The sequence below is a fragment of the Capsicum annuum genome, chromosome 9, assembly GCF_002878395.1.
Source record: "Capsicum annuum cultivar UCD-10X-F1 chromosome 9, UCD10Xv1.1, whole genome shotgun sequence".
NCBI lineage: Eukaryota > Viridiplantae > Streptophyta > Magnoliopsida > Solanales > Solanaceae > Capsicum > Capsicum annuum.
The window spans coordinates 75,549,308-75,563,005 of record NC_061119.1 but is presented as its reverse complement, the minus strand read 5'-3'; the positions used below and the strand labels follow the sequence as shown (position 1 = coordinate 75,563,005).

The following is a 13,698-nucleotide window of genomic DNA, read 5'->3' as shown; positions in this document are numbered from 1 at the left end:
AACACCTCAAAATAGGTTGTAGGTAGAGACAATAAAGTGAAGTTCTTTGAGGATGCATAGTTCCCTAATCTTGGACCCATTAGAAGCCTCATTTATGGTCTTCTCGAGCAAGGAGAGCAAGCCATAAAAATAAAAAATCTTTCCAAGGATTGCTTCTAGGACATAACTGGCTCTTCCTACGTATCCCAGAGGACCTCATGCATATTTAAAAGACTTCTTTGAATTTGAGATCAAGAGTAGACAAGATAAACAAACCTAGAGCCTTACCCTCATTGGTATATTCTCTAACAAAATTATTTATCACTTCGTTGACCATTTTAGTGTTAAACATCCCATCCAAGAAACTAAAGAATACAAGGGCCCTTAAGATCTCAAAAAAATCAAGACCAGATTTTCATCTCAAATATTATTCTTCGATAAGGAAAAGACTCCATCTACATGGCATTTTGTTTGATTTTTTCAATAGATTGAAGATTTGGTCTCGAATTCCAAGTCAAGATTTAGTTTTGATTAAGTCTCAAGCCTTCGATCGGGGTCTAGTTATTGGTCCCATATCTTCTTTTGAGGTTAGGTTTTATCCAGGATTAGATTACTAGTCAAGGTTGTGTCTCAAGTCCCGAGTACCAAGTCATGATCAAAGATTGGATCCCAAGTTAGGGTCAAGTTAGGGCTCCTATTCTAGGTAAGTATCATAATTAGGGCTTGAATATCAAGTTAAGTTGGGTCTTGGGTTCTTGCTCAAGGTTGGGTCCCGAATTAGAGTAAGTTCAGGGTCAGATTGGGGCTCATGTTCCAAGTTTGGGTCTCGATCGAGGGTTGAGGCTTAGGTATCAAGTCTCGAGTCTTAAGTGAAGGTAGATTCTTGAATTTTAGGTTAAGGTTAGTTGTGGTGTTGGGGCTGGGTCTTAAATCTCGAGTCAAGGTCAAATTTTGATTTGGGATCAAGACTTCAGTCTCATGTCCTAGATCTCTAATTGAGGTTAAAGGTTTGGAGTGAAACCTAAAGGCTCAATCCTCGATGGATAGTGAGGGTGGACCTGAGCAAAGGTTATGGTGGGATAGAAGGGGTGTATTAGGATCGAAATCAGCAGGGGTTCATGCGGAAGCTTATAGTTAGCTCCAAATCATCGACACTACTAGAAATTCAGTATTTTCCAATAGCACATGTAGTCGGAATGTAGTCGGAAAATAAGGTATTTCCAACCACATTCCGACTGTATAGTGGTAGTCGAAAAATACCTTGTCGGAAAAATATTTTTGACCACATCTGTCGGAAATTTCTGACTACAATAGTCAAAAATATTAAATTAATAATTAAAAATAACTATTTAATAAATAAAAACTTTCCAACCAATGTAGTCGGAATATTTATTAATAATTATTTAATAAATAAAAACTTTCCGACTACTGTAGTCGGAATATTAATAAATAATTATTTAATAAATAAAAGCTTTCTAACCAATGTAGTCAAAATATTTATTAAAAATTATTTAATAAATAAAAACTTTCCGACCAATGTAGTTGAAATATTTATTAAAAATTATTTAATAAATAAATTATTTTCAATCATTGTAATCAAAATACCCTCTCTTCAACTAGAATTTAAAAATTACAAAGAAAATCAAAACTTAAATATTAAACTACATTGAAACATTCAAAACAAATAGCGGAATCAAATAGTATAAGCATTTCAAGACAAGTCTAAACGTCATAATCCAAAACAAAAAAGTCTAAACGTCACAGTCCAAAACAAAACACCAATTGCAATAGTTCCAGTATAAATGTCACAATCATAAACAAAAACCAACCACTACAATGTAATCTAATCATGTGATTCCCTATCTTCCCCATCCTCAAATACTTGCGGCATATGCTTCTTGACTAATGTCTCAAACTTGGCAAATTTTGTACAGTGTTGCATCAACTTTTCAATTTTTGTTCTCATTGCTTCATTTCTTCCACATTTTGCAAAATAGAAGCAGATTTGGGCAATATTGGGGAAGAACTACTTGAGGATTGGTTAACTCAAAGCCTGTAGGTTTTACCCTTCTTTGGACCACCTACCACAGTTGTCCATTTTCTAGTCATATCAGCAGGCGATGGTTGGACCATGGTACCATCCTTTGAAGAAGGTTGAGTTTGGCCCCAATCTTCAATGCTTTTTTGAAATCCCTCCTGAAAGAAAAATTATTATCATTAAGTAAACAAGCTAAGTTGAATAATAAGAAAATAATATATATAAAATTTATTATCTTATATATGCATCCTTAGCATGCGGTTCGACCACTCTTCTCTTGTACCATCCGAATTTTTCTTTCTATGTGTCTCTTTGAAGACCGTAGGAAGAGGTACATATACTCTATATAAGAATTTCTGCAAAATTTTGCTCATATACAAGGTCAATGCTACTGTAAAAGTTCATCTATTAAGGTCATATTAATTCCACACTGTTTGGACTTAAGGAACATGAAAAATTTCTATAAGTCCTACATTAAAGTTCTGCATTTGCAACAGAACCTTTTGGTGTCTTTTTTACATTGATAAATGATGTAGCTAGCACTTGATCAAAACCAAAGAAACACAAATACATAGCCGTCTCTAAACAGAACTTCATACCTCACTCAATGTTTATCAAGAAATGGTACTGACAAATGCAAAATTTAAGTTTTAGTTGCTGCTAATTTCAAATAAAAACTCAAGTTTCAAATAAAAACTCAGGTTTCAAATAAAAGAAGGTTTCTTGTAATATGGATACTCTAAAATCTTATTACTTAAAAAATCTAAACAAGACACCTACATGTTATAATTCAGAAATATTATCAAACTATCTCAAGCTACCTTCTCGTATTATATTTTTTTATGCAATTCCTTTTCTTTTTATTGGTGCCTCAGCTTGTAGATCTAAAATTGGCTGGTATCAACTGATGCTATAAAGTTCTTTACAGTTTACACTATGGTCAACCAAACATATAATGGACAGAATTTTATTGAAGTTATCCTTTCTGGACCATGTATGGAAAAGACCAGATTGTGAATAGACTTTAGTTGGATGAGAGTAGGACATGAGCAATAATTTCACATTTTGAAAATCAACCTTCTATCATTGATATCTATAAGATGTAAATGTAAGAATTATCAATAAAATCTCTACAATATGCAGACATATTTGGTGCCTTTTTGAGAGACCAAATATATCTGCCACAATACCTAACATTGCTTATCTGAGAAAGAAAAAGAGTTGGCCAAGAATTGAATATTTATATGGTCCCTACAAGAAACGATTTAGTCAGTGATAAACAAAACATTAATCATTAGCTTCTTTTATTAAATTGGCTGTTTAATAGTTAAAACCATCACATCTCAGTTGGTAAACTGAAGCATATATCATTAACTTAGATTTTTATAATTATACTATACCTTCAACTGATCTATGAACCATATCGTAGGAAAAATGGATTACCCATATCAATAATAACACCAAGATCAAGACTACTACCAGATAATAAACCTACCAAATCAAAAGGGTAAACCTTAAACTGATCGATCTCCTAATAGCCTGCCAAATCAGTTGGATGCTACTTGGTTCAGTTGGATACTAGTCGGTTCAGTTGGCTGAGTTCAGTTGTCATAGATGCAGAAATAAAAAAAATAAGAAACTCGCCTAATAAGCACTATGCTTTATCAAAATTCAGACTATATAGTTAAATGCTTAATAGGGTATTAAGCAAGTTACACTGAAGAGGGCATAGTTTAATAGAAGTCCAGAGCCATATAGATTAAACTGGAGACTTATAAACAAATACTTTTCTGTTGTAATGAAATAAAGGAGAAAATGGATAAAAGGATTGGACAAGAATAGTACCAGTCTTCTTTGGTGGGTAGTAAAACTCATCGAACCTCTGGTGTACAGCGAGCCACCCATTTCAGAGGCTCAATTTGCCTTTCCCCATTCCCTCTTCGCCTTATATTTAAGAGTATTCCATAATATCAAGAACTTAGACCACACTTTATCATTCAACCAACTAGGTTTTACCCATTTATTTCGGGCCTTATACAAGTGTTCTTTGACCTGTAGAGCTGCTTACAACCAAAAATTGTGGTCTACTTCATTATCATGACAATCACTCCATGCACACTTTGTCTGCAAAATTATTTAATATAAAATCACAAATGAGTTGATGGATACAATGGAAAAACTATCTTTAGGCAATGAGATTCATAGCTTATAAAACTGCTAATACCATAAATTGTTTCCACATAACAATTCAAATTTTGTAAGAAATCTCTTACCAACTATTCCATGGCTCATTGAAAAATAGTTTAATTACTTCTATAACCATATGTGCACCGTCATATGCTGGAATGAACCTGCAATAAAATTATATTAAACCATCATCTTAGCTTTTAAAAATTAAGGAAAACATAAGTGTTAAATACCCATCACGATAAGGGATGATTCGTAGATTCCCAACATTGTCATATTCTAATACCTCTTTAAATTGCAAATTCTAAGAAACAACTGTTGTAGCATTAGGTGTTGTGGTATCAATGGATGACAATGTTGTTTTGTTAGGACCTCCAACTCTCAATCCAAAAAATCTTGGTGCGGATGATGTCGAAGGCACAGATGAAGAGCTACTATGTAGACTATTTTGGGATGAAGAGGTGTGGAACTAGTCAGATGGTGAAGGCATGAAAAAGGCATTTGGTAGTGAAATAGTGCATCTAGAAGGGGAAGGAATATTTGTAGTAGTTGGTTGAAGAGTTGTGGTAACAGGTGGTGGTGGTAGTGGTGGTGGTGGTAGTGTATATTGACCTGTTGGAAGATTATTAGTTCCTTTCTTACTTTTCTTACGTCGTCCATTAACATTATCTTTTGATGCCATTGATTTTCATTACTAGCCACCTAAAAAAGAAGGAACAACCAAATTTAAGAATAGTTATGTTTGTTACAAGGTAGGAAGATATATATTTTAAAAAATTAGGACAGGAGTTCTATGAAATAGAAGGACACCTGAAATAGAAGGATAATGATGGCGCTACCGACATTACTATGGTTTTTGGACAAAGAAATATACTGACAAAGAAATGGTTTTGATGACTGGATACCAAAAATTTGTATATGGTTAACCTATAGTATCAAATTTCACTTTCTTCAACTACAGCAAGTTCAGTGACAAGATAATTTGCACAACACTGCACATCCCTCAAAAGTACTATACTATACTACTTTGTGAAAAGTTGATGCCCTTTACACCAAAAGTCATTGTGAATCAGGTGAAGCTTTAAAGTCTGTCCCTGGTATATTGGCTACAAAGGGTAGGACATATTCACTGACTCCTTCATAAGCTTAAGAAAGAAGGGCAATGAACTTGTCTTAATTATACTCTTTGTCAGTATATCAAGTGTGTAGGAGCTTGAGATATCTTAAACTCCTACATAGTTCATTCGTCTTCTACACAGTTTATATATAAAGTCATACGTTTTCTCAATGAAAGGTCTTCCAACCCAGTCCTCTTCTGCTCCACTTATAAAGTATTTTCAGTTCCTAACATAATATCCTGATCTCCACTTCTTTGTCTCTCTAAACAAGTTCTTATAGAATCCCAGGATTTCAACATTTTAATATTTGTTTCGATACTACTTAGAAAATATAACTGACAATCTAATATTTAAACTCCCTGTTCTTTCATATGGTGTCACATCTAACCTACAGATGATCTATCCAAAAAAGAGAAAAAATACAGAGGAAGTGTTCCAACCAAATGCTCAGAAGTAATTCAATTCCTTTATACTCTCTATTCTCTATCTACAATTGCTATTTCTGTAAGTTAAATACTTATCAATTACTTTATCCACACTAAAAAATAAAGCTCCGAATTCATTTTTTTTAAAAGGTAACAAGTACATCTTTGGAGAGATAAAAATGCACAATCATCATAGAAGAATTTACAATAGACATAAGCCATATACTGATCTGGACAGGTGATAGTTTGCTCCAGATATACCATTACTAGTCAAAGTGCGTGCAATACATATTAGAAATTGACTAAACCCTTGGTATAATCATAACTTCCCAAGGTACAAAGAATATGCAGCAAATATTCACATACTAACCTGGTCAGGTGAAGGTGAAAGTTACTCTGGTAGTTTCAAAATTCAGCAAAGAAGTGCAACACATATTAGGAAATGATAACGACTAATCAATTTCCCATACAATCATCCGTGAATTATGTACCATACATATGGACACAGATACTCATCCAACCAGATGAAATATGCTACAGTAATAACAATATAACAGGGAAAGGGACTGAAATACACATCGGAAACTAATAACATCAAATCAATTTCCATACAACCATTACCGCTGAAGGTGTAACACATGTGAATCAGATATTCATCTGGTAATAACAAAACTATTAGAAACCGTAATGACAAAGAAATTTTCCATCCATTCATCACAGCAGAATGTAAAATATATGACATAGATACTCATCCAGCAAGCTAAAAATGCTCGAAATGGCAAGTCAATTTGTGCACAATCATAACTACAGATTGTGATGGAAGTCAATTTACGCACAATCAATATGGTAATAACAATATTAAGAGGCGGTGGAAGTCTTATACACATTGATAATCCTAATCAATTTCCCGTACAGCTAAAAAAAGCAAAAGGAGACAACACATGAAGCAGACACTCATCATCCGGCAGAAACAAAATCTACTTTAGAGATACGCATTGCTATACAATATTCAGTACAATCAAACATCCGAACATACACCACACATGAAATACAAAAGCATAAATTGATCTGGTATTCGAAGCATACTGGGTTTTAGGTCGAGCATTCTGCCGGAGTTTAGCTTCAAGCAGAAGGTACAACACATGAAGCAAACACTCATCTGACCTAGACACGAAAGCTGCTCTACAGCTAATGTTATAATGCAATATCTTATACAACTAGAACTGCAGAATGTACAACACATTAATCATATACTCATCCATCCAGACGAAAGATGCTTTAGAGTTTAGTACCCTATTTTATTAATGATACATTATCTAAGCAATTTCTGGTATAATTAAAATATAAGAAGGTACAACACGTGAAGACTAGAGATAACACTACTATAGAATTTCTGAAACAATCAAAAAAGCATAAGGTATATCACATGAAGCATACACTCATCATCTAGCACATAAAAAAGCTACTTTGGAGATCGTACCATTACGTAATATCCAATACAATTAAAATAGCATAAGGTACAACACACATGAAGCACTAAAGCACAAATTAATCCATAATTAATAATATCCATAATTCAGTATTCGAGGAAGATACTCATCTGAGCCAAATAAAAGCTTCACTATAGATAGTACTACTATGCAATACCTAGTACAATCAAATAAGAGTGTATACAATGTGCGATGAAAAAATATTGTCGCAGTAATCATTACTACACCACACACCAAGTATAGAAAAGAAATTTAAAAATAAATTTGTGCAAGTAAATGGCACGACAAGTCAAATTATATATGCAGTATCTCAAAGTACAAAATAGAAGGTATGGGCCTAACTTTTCTTTATATTTAAAGAAATTAAAAGTAAGAATTTGTAGACAAGATTCTTACACAAAGATATCGTGTACTTGCCCAATTTCAGGATGATCAGGAAATCTAGTAACAAGATTCAGAGGAAATCACACAGATCTGTAATAATCATCACTTAGTTCCTCATATGACTTGGGAAGTTATAATTAAGCATAACTAATTACATATGTTATTTACCCATAGAGATATTGTATGTGAGTTAATGTGAGCATTATGCGTGCATACATATCTATGAACATGTCTTTAAGAAACAACTGTGTATCTCGCAGTTGAAGTAGAAAATATATGTACCTGTACACATTCTATTTTCCTATCTACAATTTCTCAGGAAGAACTACGCTGAAACCCTGACCTGATCATAATTTAATGTGTGATTAACTAATTAAACAATGAAAAAGAATAACAAAGGAATGAATGAACCCCAAAAAAAATAAAAGCACAAAGCCACTCCATAAAAGGTAGCAAGATGTGTTGTAGTCTATGCAAAACCTTAGCAGGTCAGATATAAAATAGCAGGAAAATTTGTAACTATTTTTCTTTTCTTTTTGTACATTAGAATCGTAGATCTGGTTAAAGGAGTACACAAGAACTAGTATGACAGAATATATAATCTCCAAGCCAAAGCTCACAAGTTTTCAGAGAACTATCACAATATGTTTACCCACCTTTATACATCTTATACAGTTTGTTCATAAGTTAAAACTTGAGTTACTTCAGGATACTCTTTGCACAGAATAATGACCAGACATGTTCAATAGGAGATTATCAGGACATGTGTTATCAGGCATGTACTATATTTCATTAATAATCAATATTCAGCTAGAAAACTAAGGATGTAATGCTTACAGTTCCAGACAGGTAATAACTTTGCACATATACCTAGCATGAAAATATGAGTACACGAGACTACTTTAATTCTTTCTAAACTACTTCAACAACCTGAATGTTCCTACTGACACTACAAATGTTACCAAAGAAAAGACACTATATTGTAAAGTAAAATAACAAAAAGCAGCAGCTAAAATACAATTCAAGAGCCTGTTACTACACACTACTATTAATAAGAATTCAATCCTCATCGCTTGTTTCATAGTCACTCATCAATTCTTCCTCATCACTTGATTCATATTTATCCATCGATTCTTCTTCATCACTTGTTTCATTTTCATCAAGTAACTCTTTCTTTCTTATTGCATTTTCATCAGTTGGATCTTTCTCATCATTTGCCTCGGATGTTCCTTCTCCATAATCATTAATATTCAAACAAAGTTCAGAAGGATCAAATTCTTCATATAGGCCTTCGCTATGATGCAACTCACCTGCTAATTCATCATCCACCCTTTCTTCAACACTTGAAATGTCATTCTGATACGCTTCATCCAATGCATCCTCTATTTCAACTCTACCTATAAGCTTTGTTTTTATAACTACCTGCCATGTAGATTTATTTTTACATAAAGGATAAGGAGTGTAATGCACTTGTTTCACATTTTGTGTAATGACAAATAGATCATAGAGTCCATACTCCCTTGTATGCATAATTTTGATTATTTTGTACTGAGGGTGCACCTTTGTACCTAACCTAGGCATAGGATCATACCACTTATACCGAAATAGAACCAACTTTTTCTTTGGCCAACCAACATGATAATCGAGTTCTAAAATCTCATGAAGTACACCATAATAATCAACAACGCCATCACCTTTTACCCAAACCCCACTGTTTCTAGTTTTATTGCCCTTAGAGAACTCTTTTGTATGAAATATGTACCCATTGACAAAGTACTTAGAAAACTTTCTGACTTTAGCATTAGTTCCCTAAGCTATATCACATAAAAATTGGTCATTTCGGTCATAACTAAGTAGATTATGAACCTATTAAAAGTCCAAGAAAAGTTAGAATTTAAATATACATAAGACTAAACAAAAGTGTAAATTGTGTTGAATATTTAAGTTACACTTACATATTCTCTAAACCGCACTAAAAACATAGGATAAATAGTAGCATCCCCGTGTAAAGCCCTGAAGTAGCTGTCCGATAAAGTTATGACTTTCATTACTTAAAGCTTAGATAGACCTTGAATGATTGTCCTTAATATAAATATACTCACTTATAGAAAGACAGGACCTCGGGACAATTTAATAATACATGTGTTGTAGCTGACTTATGCTCCACCTTATTCAAATATCAAAGTGGACCAACTTTCAGACTTTCATTACCTGGTTGATTGAATATTGAAAATGGTACTGCAGAAAGATCTATATTGTCTCCATCATCATGCCTATTAGGTCGTTTTCTCAGAAATAGTACATCATGTTCAAAATAATATGAACAAAAATAAAAGGTCTATTTAGCCAAATAAGCCTTACATATTAATCCCTCAATTAGAGATCTATTTTTTATGGTCGGCTTACATTTGCCAATAGTCCTGCATAGTATGATTTTTTAGATGAAATAATGTTCAATTATAACATATGAAAGTAAATGTTAAAAGTCAATACCTCTCAAAGGGATACATCCATCTACACTGAACAGGCCCTCCAAGTCGTGCCTTACGCACAAGGTAAATTGGAAGATGCTCCATAATATAAAAAAAATAGGAGGTAAAAAACTTTCTAACTTGTTTAAGGTTAAGCGAATGTTGATATCCATCAAAGACAGGTTCTCCTTCTTTAATGTTTTAGAACACAAATCTTTGAAAAATAAGCTTAACTCTATTGTGGGCTTCTATATTCTATCGGGCAATGCACTGAATGCAATTGGCATTAGTGACTCCATGAAAATATGACAGTCATGGATCTTCATAGAGGTCAACTTTCCTTTCTTCATGTCAATGCACTTGGATAAATTTGATGCATATCCATCTAGCATTCTCAAATTCTTAACCCAATCGCAAATCACTCTTCTATCATCCCAAGTGAATGTGTAACTGGCCTTAGGCTTCTGAATCTTACTGTTGAAGTATGTTAGGTATAACTCACCGCGCCAATAATACTCTTTTAAGTTCATCCTGGCCTTCAAGTTATCTTTTGTTTTGTTACTTACATCCATCACAATAAAAAACAAGTTGTCAAAGAAGTTTTTCTCAATATGCATGGATCCAGATTATGAGGTAGAAGATTGTACCTCCAGTAATCTAACTCCCAAAATATGCTTCGTTTAGTCTAGTTATGTGTAACACAATAACCAGGTATTCTAGATAGCGGAGACTCTGTTACCTTAGGCAGATTCTTTACTCTATTCCAAATTTCTTCTCGTGATAAAATTGGTGGTGGCTCTCCAAAATCAGACTTATTCTTTATTAAAATCACTAGTATTTCTCCTAAACTCATGTTCCATTGGCAAGAATAGATGGTGATAGTCAAACTATGAGTTTTTACCCCCATGTTTCAAAGTGAATGCTTTTGTGTCTTCCGTACAACAAGGGCAAGCTAACTTGCCAGTCGACCACCTAGACATCATTCCATAAGCAAGAAAGTCATTTATAGTCCACATCAAAGTAGCACGCAATCTAAAGTTTGTTTCATTGATACATCATATGCTTCTACACCTTTCTGCCACAATAAGTTCAACTCATCAATCAATGGCTGTAGATATACATCAATCAAAACTTTTGGATTGCAAGATCCTGGAATAATTCAAGTTAGAAATATATACTGACTTTTCATACATAATTTAGGTGGGAGATTATAAGGAGTCACAAACACTGGACAACATGAATATAGTGTAGCCGAGATAGAAAATGGAGTGAATCCATCAGTAGATAATCTCAACCTAATGTTTCTTGGTTCACTAGCAAAATCCAGATACACACTATCAAAATGCTTGCATGCTTCTCCATCTGACGGATGACATACAACACCAGGCGGTTTTTTATTTTCATAGGGCCATCTCATATGAAAGGCAGAGCTCATTGATGCATACAACCTCTTTAATCGTGGTATAAAGGGTAAGTAGTGCATCGACTTCACAGGAACCTTCTTCCATTTGGCATGTGTGACTTTCTTATAACAAGGTTGATTACAAAATTTGCAATGTTCTAAATTTGTATATTACTTATAGAATAACATAGAACCTTTCTCGCAACAATGAATTCTCTCTGATGATAGTCCTAACTTATAAACCAACTTCTTTGTTGTGTAGAAATCTTTGGGTAAGTCAAGTTTATTTGGGTTAAGTTCATTCATAAGTCTAATGATAAAATTTATGCCCTCTTGAGAAATAGAATAATCTAACTTAATACTCAGTAGCTGAATGGAAACTGATAACTTAGAATACACTGATCCTTTATCAATAGATGACAAGCTTCCTATAACTGTTCATAAAAGTTCTTAGCCTCATCATTTGGTTCATTTTGAGCCCCTGAGTGTTTCCCAAAAGCATCCCTAATCATCTCACTATATCGTGAACTTTCAACATTATTCTCTCTTATTGGACTTTCAACATAATTATGAAAAGAAAAATCATTAGCATCACTACTATCTCTATGAGTTGTCTACAGAGTATAATTCACCATAAAATTATTCCTATAGAGATGTAATGTAACAACATCTGGACTTAATAACTTGCAACACTTACAATTCCAACAAGGATACCTAATTGTCCCTTCAATTAAAAAAATCATCAAGTGCCGTTTCTTTAGCAATAAATCCAACTACCCCATCTGTATATTCCTCCCTCAACCCCACACGGTTAGGATAAATTCTATTATACATCCATGTACGATCTTTATTTTCCATCTACACAAAAATGACAAACAATAATAACAAAGAAGAGAAACAAAAACAAGAGAACCAAAACAATAACAGAAGAAAAAAACACAAATAGTGTAGTTTTCATACATTTCATGGCTTAAAGTACCATTAGTTTTCAATGCTTCACTTAGTTTCAATAGTTATTTATGAAATTTTTTCAACATTTATTGTTCTACCACAAATCTTATTGGGTGTACTTTTGAATTACTCATATTTTTAGAAATTAAATAGAAAATCAGGAAGAAGCAAAAGTAATCATAGCTTTAACTGATTCATGAAATTAAGTAGCAATTTATGTGAAAAGGTATTTTACTATACCTTCTTAGCTTTTGCCTTAAGTAGGCTATGCTTATCAAGTGCAAAAAAACTTGTGTTGAGAAGAATGGTGAGAACGGGATACCAATTTTTTTTCTGCTGACTAGCTAGAAGAGACGATTGTTCCTTAGCGGTCTCAACATGCAAAGATTCAGCAAGAAGTGCCAAGGATGAGAGCAAGGTACATAAAAACCTGCACAAAAACAATTTAGGCCAGCAGGAACAAACATTATAAACCCCAAAGGCTACAAATTAAACTCTATCTGTAAGGCAAACGTTTAATATTAGATTAAATTCAGTATCTCTAAATTTCATCAGAACAAAGATTGCGAAATAAACCTCGAGATACCGATCTGCCTTAATATATTTAACAGAATCGTATCAAACATTTTGAAATAGAGCAACTAATTCAAATTATAGATTTGATTAACAACATCTACTTTCAACTATATATAATGTTACTATCAATCGATAATGCTAAAATTTTCACACCAAAGATTTACGCAGTCAGAGATACGAATAGAGCATGTGTATCTACCTGAAAATGAACTAAAATTGAATCATACCTAAACTGGTAAGCTAGAATTCTCCTCATATAAAAATAATTTAAACATTACATATACATTTTTAACACATCAATTATATCACAATTGTCCTGAATATGTGAAACATAGTTGTATTCTTATATTCTCCTGATCCCAGCTCTGATAACTTATATTCTCCTGATCCCAGCTCTAATAGAAAATTGTATCCCAGCTCTAATAGAAAATTGTACAAATGAATGAGAGGGATATGTTCAAGTACATACTATATAGTACTATCTTTGGTTCACTTTAGCCATCTTAATTTTCATTCTGGTAGTCATAAATCTATTCACTTGTGAAACTTTCCCGTTACCAGCAATTGTTGAGTGTATTATATCAATGTAGTTCAAGGGCACAAAGATAAGGAACATAGAAGAACAATAAAAAAATAAAGCACACAATAAGTTACACTGGAAAAGCAACACAAAAGAA

The 13,698-nt window shown here is 33.3% G+C and overlaps 1 long non-coding RNA gene across 1 annotated transcript; it reads right to left on the bottom strand.

Annotated features, from left to right (window-relative positions):
• Positions 1 to 1,664: 1,664 nt before the first annotated feature.
• LOC107842077 lies at positions 1,665 to 12,869 on the bottom strand. The gene is made up of 4 exons (XR_001665597.2): positions 12,768 to 12,869; positions 4,291 to 4,368; positions 3,863 to 4,141; positions 1,665 to 2,175 (listed from the first exon to the last, which is right to left on the bottom strand). It is a non-coding gene; the product is annotated as an uncharacterized LOC107842077 (long non-coding RNA).
• Between the last annotated feature and the right edge of the window lie 829 nt (positions 12,870 to 13,698).